This window comes from Nerophis lumbriciformis, linkage group LG32, assembly GCF_033978685.3.
Source record: "Nerophis lumbriciformis linkage group LG32, RoL_Nlum_v2.1, whole genome shotgun sequence".
Lineage (NCBI taxonomy): Eukaryota > Metazoa > Chordata > Actinopteri > Syngnathiformes > Syngnathidae > Nerophis > Nerophis lumbriciformis.
Genome location: NC_084579.2, coordinates 13,359,553 through 13,374,129, shown reverse-complemented (window position 1 = coordinate 13,374,129; position 14,577 = coordinate 13,359,553).

The window sequence follows — 14,577 nt, the reverse complement described above, 5'->3', positions numbered from 1 at the left end:
TTGATGACACAGCTTTGCAACAGTTGATATTCTAGTTTCAAACATGTTTTACTCAATATAGGTCATCAAATCTCAGCAACAAGCTGTAATATCTTACTGAGATCATTTAGGACCAAAACCCTTAAAACAAGTAAAACACTCTAACATAAAATCTGCTTAGTGAGAAATATTATCTTATCAGAAAGAAAATAAGCAAATATCACCCTTATTTGAGATATTTAATCTTACTTAGATTTCATTTTTTGCAGTGTAGTGGTTTAAATGTGTAACATGATGATTCTTCAAATTACTTTGCCTATTTTCTTTTTTTATCCACTGGGAGTTGACAGAAATTCCATTAATTTATTTAAAACAGGGTAGATGTGTGTAAGCTATAAAGCAAAGTTTTAACTAGTGCCTGACAAACAAAGTAAGACTAAAACTGACGTTTCAATACATTTTCCTTTTTTTTTTTTTTACAGACCAAAAATTGTTAAAACAAAATTGTGCTCACTTTTGTGTTAAAGAGAAACAATTACACTTATCTCCAATTTTTAAAATGTTTAGATTAATAAAAAAAAAAAGTATGACTTAAGATATTGAGTATGCATAAAAAGTTGTCTTTCTCAGGGGAAACCACTTGTTCCATCTTAACTTTTAAAAACAAAAATATAGTCAAAATGGGGAAAAAAAAACATTCTGTCCAGAGAATTTTTTTTTTTTGACAAATCATATTTTTCTTTAAATTGACTTGCATCTGTTAATAATAGTGAAGTGAAGTATATTTATATAGCGCTTTTCTCTAGTGCAGAGGTGTCAGTCATTTTCACTGAGGGCCACATTGAAGTTATGTTTGGCCCTAGAGGGCCACGTCTAACAGTGAATACTAATATTACACAATTGTTTTATGCATTTTATTAGTATATTTTTTTTAAACTAAAATGTCAAAAAAATATGGTAAGTTGCGCTAATTTCACCTCAAAATGTAGTGTATTTTACGGTAAATGGAAAAACAGTACTGCTGTTTTTATGGTAAAAAAAAAAAAAAAAGCAGCTCAGTTGCCAGAATTTTACTGTAAAATGTAATTTTTTTTTTTTACTGTAAATAAATAAAACTGCAATTTTACAGTAACATTTTGGCACCAAGCTGCCAGTTCTTTTTTTTTTTTTTTTTAATTTAAATTTTTTTTTTTACCGTAAATCAACAACTGTAGATTTTCGGCGTATTACTGTAAATGCCAAAATGGCCCCACAGGTTATTACAGTTTAAAAAAAAAAAGTACTGTTTTTTTCACTTAGAGGAAAATGCTGTAAAAACCACAACAAATTTCACAATTTTACCATGAAATATATTGCTACTTTTACATTGCACACTTTGATGGATAACTTGCTTTGAAATCATTATTATTAGTATTTATTTCTATTTAAAAATGGTTTGAATGTTTGATAATATATTTTTGCATAATTAGACAATATTTAAGTTAATACAATTTGCGATTACATGGAGTAAATATATTTTTTCCTCCCAAAATAGAAAGAATACATTTAGTAAGAAAAATTACAGTACTTTATTGATACATATTATCAGCAGGCTTTCGAGGGCCAAATAAAATGACGTGGCGGGCCACATCTGGCCCCCGGGCCTTGAGTTTGACACTTGTGCTCTAGTGACTCAAAGCGCTTTGCATTGTGAAACTCAATATCTAAGTTACGATTTTGTGGGTGTGGGTGGCACTGGGAGCAGGTGGGTAAAGTGTCTTGCCCAAGGACACAACGGCAGTGACTACACTGCAAAAACTGAAATCTAAGTAAGATTAAATATCTCAAATAAGGGTGATATTTGCTTATTTTCTGTCTGATAAGATAATTCTTCTCACTAAGCAGATTTTATGTTAGAGTTGTACTTGTTTTAAGGGTTTTGGTCCTAAATGTCAGTAAGATATTACAGCTTGTTGCTAAGATTCTATGATCTATATTGAGTAAAACATGCTTGAAACTAGAATATCAACTGATGCAAAGCTGTGTCATTAACACTCACTAGTATAAAACTACTTTTTTAAAGTAATAATTTCTTACTTCAAGCATGAAAAAAAAATCATGATGCCGAGCGCATATCATTATGTCAAGATAATGGCACTAGCATTTACTTAATTTAAGAATATTTTTCAACATATTGAGCAAAAATGTCTTTTTTTTTCTACCAAGAAAAGTGCACTTATTATTGAGAATATACTTATTTTAAGGTATTTTTGGGTTCATTGAGGTTAGCTAATTTTACTTGTTTTGGAAAATTGACAAGCCAAATTTTCTTGTTCTATTGGCAGATAATGTTGCTTAGTTCAAATAAAATACCCCTCATTTTTTTATTTTTTTTTATTGTTTTTGAACACTGACTTTTTGCAGTGTAGGTTGGCAGAAGCGGGGATCGAACCTGGAACCGAGCTATACCGCCCCACCGACATCGACATGACATGAGTCAAAATGAAAAACCATTCAAGCCATGCATGCATGTTTTAGAAAAAATATAAAAATCTGTCTATAGGTGAACAAACTATTGCCATATCTATTTGTTTTTTTAAATGCATATTTTAATATGACTACACTGCAAAAAGTCAGTGTTCAAAAACAAGAAAAAAATATACAAAAATTAGGGGTATTATTTGAACTAAGCAAAATTATCTGCCAATAGAACAAAAAAAATTTGGCTTGTCAAGACTTTCCAAAACAAGTAAAATTAGCTAACCTCAATGAACCCAAAAACACCTTAAAATAAGTATATTCTCACTAATAACAAGTGTACTACCATATGAGTATGTATTTTCTATTGTTTCATTGAAAATAAAGCAGCAAAGTCCATTTGGCTGTCATCTGTTTTAATATGAGACAGTTGTGTCAAAGTCATGATTTTTTTTTTTTTACATGCTTGAAATAAGAAATTATTACTTTAAAAAAAGTAGTTTTATACTTGTGAGTGTTGATGACACAGCTTTGCAACACTTGATATTCTAGTTTCAAGCATGTTTTACTCAATATAGGTCATCAAATCTCACTAACAAGCTGTAATATCTTACTGAGATCATTTAGGACCAAAACCCTTAAAACAAGTAAAACACTAACATAAAATCTGCTTAGTGAGAAGAATTATCATATCAGACAGAAAATAAGCAAATATCACCCTAATTTGAGATATTTAATCTTACTTAGATTTCAGTTTTTGCAGTCTACATATTATTTCCAGGCTTTTGAGGGCCAAATAAAATGATGAGGCGGGCCACATGTGGCCCCCGGGCCTTGAGTTTGACACCTGTGCTCTAGTGACTCAAAGCGCTTTGCATTGTGAAGCCCAATATCTAAGTTACATTTTTAAACCAGTGTGGGTGGCACTGGGAGCAGGTGGGTAAAGTGTCTTGCCCAAGGACACAACGGCAGGGACTAGGTTGGCAGAAGCGGGGATCGAACCTGGAACCCTCAAGTTGCTTGTTCGCCCACTCTACCAACCGAGCTATACCGACATAGACGTGACATGAGTCAAAATGGAAAACCATTCAAGCATGTTTTAGAAAAAATCTAAAAATCTGTCTATAGGTGAACAAACTATTGCCATATCTATTTGTTTTTTTAAATGCATATTTTAATATAAGACTACACTGCAAAAAGTCAGTGTTCAAAAACAAGAAAAAAATATACAAAAATTAGGGGTATTATTTGAACTAAGCAAAATTATCTGCCAATAGAACAAAAAAAATTTGGCTTGTCAAGAAGAATGCATATGTTAATAATATAAGACTACAAAAATATGGTAAGCCATAAAAATGTTTTGTTTTTGGTCATTGTCTTTTTTAAAAGCCACACACGTAACTGATGTAAGGGGCTGTTTACTCTTGACAACAAAGTGGCGATACATGCTTTGTCATCGGTTTGAATGCATTTATTTTTAAAGTCAGAGTATCATTGTCTCCAATATTTAGGTCAACTTTTATCAGCTCCATGAGATCTTAGAAACCCTCACTGTAAGATTTTTGTATTGAATTTCTAATGCATCTATTTTGAAGGCATTCCTCCATACGTCCTGGGCCAGTGGGGCTTCGACGAGGAGCCTCCACAACAGGATGAAGAGCTTGATGAGCTTTACAGGAAGTCCTTTGAGGACTACATGATGATGCCTGACACCGCGATGAGCACACCTGGGGCTGACCTGGTCACCCTTTCGATGTACCGGGACCTGCCGGCTACACGAGAACCCTTGCTTCTCAAGGAGCAAGGTTTGTGACGACGTTCTCTAATCCAGGGGTGTCAAACTCATTTTATATCGGGGAGAAAAATCTACTCCCAAGTGGGCCAGAATGGTAAAATCACGGCACGATAACTTAAAAATAAAGACAACTGCTGATTGTTTTCTTTGTTTAAAGTTAAAGTACCAATGATTGTCACACACACACACACACACACACTAGGTGTGGCGAAATTATTCTCTGGATTTGACCCATCACCCTTGATAACCCCCTGGGAGGTGAGGGGAGCAGTGGGCAGCAGCGGTGGCCGCGCCCGGGAATCATTTTTGGTGATTTAACCCCCAATTCCAACCCTTGATGCTGAGTGCCAAGCAGGGAGGTAATGGGTCCCATTTTTATAGCCTTTGGTATGACTCGGCCGGGGTTTGAACTCACAACCTACCGATCTCAGGGCGGACACTCTAACCACTAGGCCACTGAGTAGGTAAATAGCATTCTACTATTTGTCGTTATTTATACGTTCTGAATAAATTGTGTGATAATGTTAATCAGTCAACTCCTTGGTGTTCATTTTCAATCAAGATAAAAAAAATTATATCAAATTACAGGATGTAACTTATGTAGTTTGATCATTTTCCTCGACTAGTGCACTAACAAGTTCTTTTTTTTTTCTCTTTTTTTTAACATATGTAGGATCATCTACAAAGATGTCCGATAATGGCTTTTTCACCGATATCCGATATTCTCCAACTCTTAATTACCGATACTGATATCGACTTATACCGATATATACAGTTGTGAATAAGCGGTAGAAAATGGATGGATGGATGGAATTAACACATTATTATGCCTAATTTTGTTGGATGCATTAAACAATGTAACAAGGTTTTCCAAAATAAATCAACTCAAGTTATGGGGAAAAAAATGCCAACATGGCACTGCCATATTTATTATTGAAGTCACAAAGTGCATTATTTTTTTTTTAACATGCCTCAAAACAGCAGCTTGGAACTTGGGACATGCTCTCACGGAGAGAGCATGAGGAGGTTGAGGTGGGCGGGGTTGGGGGTGGGGGGAGGGGGTAGCGGGGGGTGTATATTGTAGCGTCCCGGAAGAGTTAGTGCTGCAAGGGGTTCTGGGTATTTGTTCTGTTGCGTTACGGTGCGGATGTTCTCCCGAAATATGTAATTCTTGTTTGGTGTGGGTTCACAGTGTGGCGCATATTTGTATCAGTGTTAAAGTTGTTTATACGGCTACCCTCAGTGTGACCTGTATGGCTATTGACCAAGTATGCTTTGCATTCACTTGTGTGTGTGAAAAGCCGTAGATATTACGTGACTGGGCCGGCGCGCAAAGGCAGTACCTTTAAGGTTTATTGGCGCTCTGTACTTCTCCCTACGTCCGTGTACACAGCGGCGTTTTAAAAAGTCATACATTTTACTTTTTGAAACAGATACCGATAATTTCCGATATTACATTTTAAAGCATTTATCGGCCGATATCGGCAGTCCGATATTATCGGACATCTCTAACAAAGATACAAAGAATTGCTATTGCGACATCTAGTGGACACATTTAGAATAGCAGTTTCTTTCATTCAAAAATTTCGACTCATTTTTATACTTGGCAAACTCATCCCGCGGGCCGGATAAAACTAATTTGTGGGCCTGATCCGGCCCGCGGGCCTTACGTTATGACACCTCTGGTCTAATCTCTTCATTACAGACATTTTTTTTTTTTTAAGTTTTGTTTTTATGTGTGTTGGGATTCAGATGTGAGAGACAGCGGGATGTCCGTGTGGAAAGTAGCCGTGGTGGTGGCCGTCCTGCTGGTGTCCATGGTGGGATGTGTGAGCGCTGTCTACTATCTGTGTTTCTGGAGAGGCTGTCGCATTCATTACCAACTACATAAAGTCTATGCCTGATGCAATTAAAAAAAAATCACCTTTTTGTTGGCACAATGCATGCACCTCCTGATTTATGCGGAAAGGTCATTACTGAGCTAAATATGAATTACTTAAAACTTCCTTTTTATTGTCATTCAAATGTGAACTTTACAGTACAGATAAGAACAAAATTTTGTTGCATTAGCTCGTTGCAGTGCAGGATAAAAGAGCAATAAGGTGCAAATATAAATAGATTACTGTACGGATATATTGCACTTTTGCATATGCATCCACGTTTATGGAAGTGTTATATTGTCTTCATACTATGATGTAGAAATAAGTTTAGACTAGGGACCTTACTGGCTCGTGACACAAACATGCAAACTAAGGAAAAAATGGAACCTGACAACCAAGATAGCATGTCTCACTGTACAGTTGTCCCTCGCCACAAATATTGTGGCATTGTAGATTGCTTTTAAAGCATGTTACACTCTTTTGGGGTCCTACATCAAGCATAGCCATGTCTATACTAAAAAGATCAATACTATAGGACAGGGGTCGGCAACCCAAAATGTTGAAAGAGCCATATTGGACCCAAAAAACAAATTTTGTCTGGAGCCGCAAAAAATTAAAAGCCATATTACATACAGATAGTGTGTCATGAGATATAAATTGAATTAAGAGGACTTAAAGGAAACTAAATGACCTCAAATATAGCTACAAATGAGGCATAATGATGCAATATGTACATATCGCTAGCCTAAATAGCATGTTAGCATCGATTAGCTTGCAGTCATGCAGTGACCAAATGTCTGATTAGCACTCCACACAAGTCAATAACAACAAAACTCACCTTTTGTGCATTCACGCACAACGTTAAAAGTTTGGTGGACAAAATGAGACAGAAAAAGAAGTGGCATAAAACAAGTCGGAGAAAGTTATATATGTAAACCAGGGGTCACCAACGCGGGGCCCGCGGGCACCAGGTCGCCCGTAACGACCAGATGAGTTGCCCGCTGGCCTGTTCTAAAAAATAGCTCAAATAGCAGCACTTACCAGTGAGCTGCCTCTATTTTTTTAAATTTTATTTATTTACTAGCAAGCTGGTCTTGCTTTGCTCGACATTTTTAATTCTAAGAGAGACAAAACTCAAATAGAATTTGAAAATCCAAGAAAATATTTTAAAGACTTGGTCTTCACTTGTTTAAATAAATTCATTTATTTTTTTACTTTGCTTCTTATAACTTTCAGAAAGATAATTTTAGAGAAAAAATACAACCTTAAAAATTATTTTAGGATTTTTAAACACATATACCTTTTTACCTTCTAAATTCCTTCCTCTTCTTTCCTGACAATTTAAATCAGTTCAAGTAAATGTATTTTTTTTATTGTAAAGAATAATAAATATATTTTAATTTAATTATTTATTTTAGCTTCTGTTTTTTCGACGAAGAATATTTGTGAAATATTTTTTCTAACTTATTATGATTAAAATTCAAAAAATTATTCTGCCAAATCTAGAAAATCTGTAGAATCAAATTTAAATCTTATTTCAAAGTCTTTTGAATTTATTTTAAAATTTTTGTTCTGGAAAATCTAGAAGATATGATTTGTCTTTGTTAGAAATATAGCTTGGTCCAATTTGTTGTATATTCTAACAAAGTGCAGATTGGATTTTAACCTATTTAAAACATGTCATCAAAATTCTAAAATTAATCTTAATCAGGAAAAATTACTAATGATGTTCCATAAATTATTTTTTGAATTTTTTCAAAAAGATTCAAATTAGCTAGTTTTTCTCTTCTTTTTTCGGTTGAATTTTAAAGAGTCGAAATTGAAGATAAACTGTTTCAAAATGTAATTTTCTTTTTTTTCGTGTTTTCTCCTCTTTTAAACCGTTCAATTAAGTGTTTTTTTCATAATTTATTCTCTACAAAATTTGAAAAATGTGCACTTAGAGAAAATATAAAAATAAAGTGTTGCATATTGATATTTATCTGTTTCTATATATATTTATTGTGAGAAATCATTAAGATGATCAGTGTTTCCACAAAGATACATATCATTAATTATTAATAACATAGAGTTAAAGGTAAATTGAGCAAATTGGCTATTTCTGGCAATTTAAGTGTGTATCAAACTGGTAGCCCTTCGCATTAATCAGTACCCAAGAAGTTGGTTTCAAAAAGGTTGGTGAACAAACTACGGTGAGTTCAAGGACCGCCAAAATTAGTAGGACAAAACGGCGCTGGCCAAATACTCGAATCAGTGAAGCATGTTTAATATAAACAGTGTGCTTTATAACAATTAGGGAGGTTTGTGTCATGTTTGTGTCATGTTTGTCCTCCAACAGAAACCAAACTAAAACAAAAAAAAGGTTTTCCCCTCATCTTTTTCCATTTTTCATACATTTTTGAAAAAGCTCCAGAGAGCCACTAGGGCGGCGCTAAAGAGCCGCATGCAGCTCTAGAGCCGCGGGTTGCCGACACCCGCTATAGGAGTATTGGAGACCCTAGAGCAGTGGTCCCCAACCTTTTTAGCACCACAGACCGGTTTAATGTAGGCATAATTTTCAGGGACCGGCTTTCCACTTGTGTCAGATAAATACAGCAAAAATAAGTGCATGAAAAATACAAGTCCCTATCACGCTGAATTAGTGTTTGTTTCTTTGCAATGAGATGCAGATGAAAATCAGCCTTTGGCTGCAATCTGTCACATTTTATATTTGATATGTTCATGAAAGTGCATTGTATCATGTCACACAGTTATAACTAGAGATGTCCGATAATATCGGCCGATAAATGCGTTAAAATGTAATATTGGAAATTATCGGTATCGTTTTTTTAATTAAATCAACATAAAAAACACAAGATACATATACAATTAGTGCACCAACCCAAAAAACCTCCCTCCCCCATTTACACTCATTCACACAAGGGTTGTTTCTTTCTGTTATTAATATTCTGGTTCCTACATTATATATCAATACAGTCTGCAAGGGATACAGTCCGTAAGCACACATGATTGTGCGTGCTGCTGGTCCACTAATAGTACTAAACTTTAACAGTTAATTTTACTAATTTTCATTAATTACTAGTTTCAATGTAACTGTTTTTATATTGTTTTACTTTTTTTATTCAAGAAAATGTTTTTAATTTATTTAACTTATTTTATTTTATAAAATTTTTTTTAAAGTACCTTATCTTCACCATACCTGGTTGTCCAAATTAGGCATAATAATGTGTTAATTCCACGACTGTATATATCGGTTGATATCGGTATCTGTTGACATCAGTATCGGTAATTAAAGAGTAGGACAATATCGGAATATTGAATATCGGCAAAAAGCCATTATCGGACATCCCTAGTTATAACAAATATAACTTCCTATGAGGAGTTTTATTGTACATATAAAAACCAGCTTATTGGTGTGTCTAGTGGGACACACCATTTCAACTCATTCCGAAGAATAAATTTATTTTTTTTGCATTTTCCAAAAAAATTCCCTCTTTTCCTGAAATCCCCAAATTTCCATGAAATTCCCATTGAAAAGAATGGGACATTTTGCAAAGTTCCACAACTCCCACTCAAACTGTTCCAACTTCAAAATATTCAGCCTGTTCAAGAATTGTGTGCTCCCTTTCAAAAACTGTAAAAAAAAAAAAAAATTCACGGATTTCCAAGAATTCTCTGTTTTTAGGGACATTGTCCCCATTCCAAATTAATTATCCATTTTTCACTCTTTCACAATTCCAACATTTTTCAACCTATTCAAACCATTACACCTTCAACATATTACACTCATCCTGGACATCGAAACTATATTTTTTTCAATAAATCTTTTTTCCAAGAATTTTTCAAACCCTTTTTTGACCCTTTTTTCTGGCGACTACTCCTTCCACATTTTTCAACCCATTTCAAATTCCAGGAATTCCTTAATTTCTCAATTAAAGATGTTACTACTTCAACATTTCTCGACCGATTTGAAAAATTCCAACACCAACCATTTCAACTGATTCCGAAGATTAAATTTTTTTGTTGTTGCATTTTTCCAAAAATTCCCTCTTCCTGAAATCCCCAAATTTCCATGAAGTTCTCATTGAAAAGAATGGTACATTTTTCAAAGTTCCATAACTCTCACTCAAACTGTTCCAACTTCAAAATATTCAGCCTGTTCAAGAATTGTGTGCTCCCTTTCAAAAACTGTAAAAAAAAATAAAAAAATTCCCGGATTTCCAAGAATTCTCCGTTTTTAGGGACATTGTCCCCATTCCAAATGAATTATCCATTTTTCACTCTTTCATAATTCCAACATTTTTCAACCGATCCAAACAATTACACCTTCAACATATTCCACTCATCCTGGACATTCAAACTAATTTTTTCAAGTAAATATTTTTTTCCAAGAATTCCAGTTTTTTTCAAACCCTTTTTTGACCCTTTTCTCTGGCGACTACTCCTTCCACATTTTTCAACCCATTTCAAATTCCAGGAATTCTTTAATTTCTCAATTAAAGATGTTACTACTTAAACATTTCTCGACCGATTTGAAAAGTTCCAACACCAACCATTTCAACTCATTTCGAAGATTCAAATTTTTTTTTTTTGCATTTTCCAAAAAATTCCCTCTTTTCCCGAAATCCCCAAATTTCCATGAAATTCCCATTGAAAAGAATGGGACATTTTTCAAAGTTCCACAACTCCCACTCAAACTGTTCCAACTTCAAAATATTCAGCCTGTTCAAGAATTGTCTGCTCCCTTTCAAAAACTGTAAAAAAAAATAATTCACGGATTTCCAAGAATTCTCCGTTTTTAGGGACATTGTCTCCATTCCAAATGAATAGGCCATTTTTCAAACTTCCACCATTTACACATTTTTCAACCGATTCAAACCATTACACCTTCAACATATTCCACTCACCCTGGACATTGAAACTATATTTTTTTCAAGTACATTTTTTTTTTCTCCATGAATTCCAATTTTTTTCAAACCCTTTTTTCTGGCGACTACCCCTTCCACATTTTTCAACCCATTTTAAATTCCAGGAATTCCTTAATTTCTCAATTAAAGATGTTACTACTTCAACATTTCTCGACCGATTTGAAAAATTCCAACACCAACCATTTCAACTCATTCCGAAGATTACATTTTTTTTGCATTTTCCAAAAAATTCCCTCTTTTCCCGAAATCCCCAAATTTCCATGAAATTCCCATTGAAAAGAATGGGACATTTTTCACATTTCCACAACTCCCACTCAAACTGTTCCAACTTCAAGATATTCAGCCTGTTCAAGAATTGCGTGCGCCCTTTCAAAAACTGTAAAAAAAAAATTCACGGATTTCCAAGAATTCTCAGTTTTTAGGGACATTGTACCCATTCCAAATGAATTATCCATTTTTCACTCTTTCACAATTCCAACATTTGTCAACCTTTTCAAAATATTCCACCTTCAAAATATTACACTCATCCTGGACATCGAAACTATATTTTTTTCAATACATTTTTTTCCCCCCAAGAATTCCAGTTTTTTTATAACCCTTTTTTGACCCTTTTTTCTGGCGACTACTCCTTCCACATTTTTCAACCCATTTCAAATTCCAGGAATTCCTTAATTTCTCAATTAAAGATGTTACTACTTCAACATTTCTCGACCGATTTGAAAAATTCCAACACCAACCATTTCAACTGATTCCAAAGATTACATTTTTTTTTTTTGCATTTTCCCAAAAATTCTCTCTTTTCCTGAAATCCCCAAATTTCCATGAAGTTCCCATTTAAAATAATGGTACATTTTTCAAAGTTCCACAGCTCCCACTCAAACTGTTCCAACTTCAAAATATTCAGCCTGTTCAAGAATTGTGTGCTCCCTTTCAAAAACTGTAAAAAAAATTAAAAAAATTCCCGGATTTACAAGAATTCCCCATTTTTAGGGACATTGTCCCAATTCCAAATGAATTATCCATTTTTCACTCTTTCATAATTCCAACCTTTTTTCAACTGATCCAAACAATTACACCTTCAACATATTCCACTCATCCTGGACATTCAAACTATAATTTTTTCGAGTAAATCTTTTTTCCAAGAATTCCAGTTTTTTTCAAACCCTTTTTTGACCCTTTTTTCTGGCGACTACTCCTTCCACATTTTTCAACCCATTTGAAATTCCAGGAATTTCTTAAATTCTCTATTAAAGATGTTACTACTTCAACATTTCTCGACCGATTTGAAAAATTCCAACACCAACCATTTCAACTCATTCCGAAGATTCAATTTTTTTTTTTGCATTTTCCAAAAAATTCCCTCTTTTCCCGAAATGCCCAAATTTCCATGAAATTCCCATTGAAAAGAGTGGGACATTTTTCACATTTCCACAACTCCCACTCAAACTGTTCCAACTTCAAAATATTCAGCCTGTTCAAGAATTGTGTGCTCCCTTTCAAAATCTGTAAAAAAAAATTCCCGGATTTCCAAGAATTCTGCGTTTTTAGGGACATTGTCCCAATTCCAAATGGATTATCCATTTTTCACTCTTTCACAATTCCAACATTTTTCAACCTATTCAAAATATTCCACCTTCAACATATTCCACTCATCCTGGACATTCAAACTAAGTCTTTCCCAAGTTCCAAACCAAATTCCGGTTTTCCTGGAAATTCAAAATGCTTCAACATTCAAAACATTCCAACATTCAAACTATTCTTACATTCATACTTCATTCTGTCAGCATTGGAGCATTCACATGCAATTCCGTGAGGAATTGCCTCATCTAGTTCATATATAAACTACCGCATTTTCTCCGACTTAACTTTCAGATTGTAGCCAAAGGCTAATTTTTTTTTGCTGTTTTTATCTGCCACATGTAGAAAGCTGGTCCATGAAAGTAATGCATACATTAAACCGGTCTTTCCCTGGTGGAAAAAAGGTTGGGGAACCCTGATCTACACCACAAGAGCCAAGTTATGTTTTAAAATCTGTTCCTATACTATTACTAGTAAGGTCTACCTTTTCTTAGTCCTTTTCAGACATGAAGTGCACAAGCATAAACTAACCACTACAATGACTAAAACTTTCCAAGTCCCCCTTTAAGCAATATCAGGTGGCATTGGGGGGCCCAGGGAGACAAAAGAGCTGATGAATTGAATTAATCCTGAGATAGATGGGTCTGTTCACAGGGGGGGGCTGCAAAATGGACCTATTGTTCATGTGTCACTCCGATGGCCACGTCCCTCTATGATTGGTGCTCGCCTTGCGAAGGCCAAAAGTAGACCAAAGACCTACACTCTTCCTCCTTATTCTTCTTGTCTTTCCCATGTTTTTTTTGTATTATTATTTTTTATCCCAGCACAACACCGTTTGTTATCCTTGAAGACAGATTCAAAAGCAAGAAGCCTTCACCCAGGACAAACAGGAATAAATAAATGTCACTTTTGCTTTATTTCATATACACCGTACAGTACATGTCAACCTGAACCTCTCCAGAGCAGTTCATCGTTCATAAATACGTCTTATGCCTGCAGGGTTACAAAATGTTTGCAAAAAAAATGTGTTTTCTTGAGGCTACGCTGACTGAATGAGGTCAAAGTGTTGCATGTGTAGGCCCTAGTGCAGGGGTCGGCAACCCGCGGCTCCGGAGCCGCATGCGGCTCTTTGATCACTCTGATGCGGCTCAGCAGCTTACTTGCTGAACCCCCCAATTTTCCCGCGAGACTTCCGGATTTCAGTGCCTCTCGCAGAAAACTCCCGGGATTAATATTCACCGATTTTCACCCTTACAGCTATAAAAAGGGCGTGCCATGATGGTACAACATTTGGGGCTCTCTACAATCTGTATTAACAGCGTGCCAGCCTAACACTTGTTATACAATATACATCTTCTGCTTGCACACGTACGTGACAGCAAGGCATACTTGGTCAACAGCCACACAGGTTACACTGACGGTGACCATATAAAACAACTTTAACACTCTTACTAATAATGCGCCACACTTTGAACCAAAACCAAACAAGAATGACAAACACATTTCGGGAGAACATCTGCACAGTAACACAACATAAACACAACAGAACAAACACCCAGAATCCCATACAGCCCTCACTCTTCCGGGCTACATTATACACCCCTGCTACCACCAAATCCCCCCCCCCCCCCCCCCCCCCCCTCTGTGCGTCGGTTGAGGTGGGCAGGGTTTGGTAGCGGGGGTGTATAATGTATCCCGGAAGAGTTAGGGCTGCATGGGATTCTGGGTATTTGTCCTGTTGTGTTTATGTTGTGTTACTGTGCAGATGTTCTCCTGAAATGTGTTTGTCATTGTTTGGTGTGGGTTCACAGTGTGGCGCATTATCAGTAAGAGTGTTATAGTTTTTTTTATACCGCCACCGTCAGTGTAACCTGTGTGGTTGTTGACAAAGTATGCCTTGCTGTAACCTACGTGAGCAAGCGGAAACACCATACAACGTGTGGCTGATCAGGCACGCTGG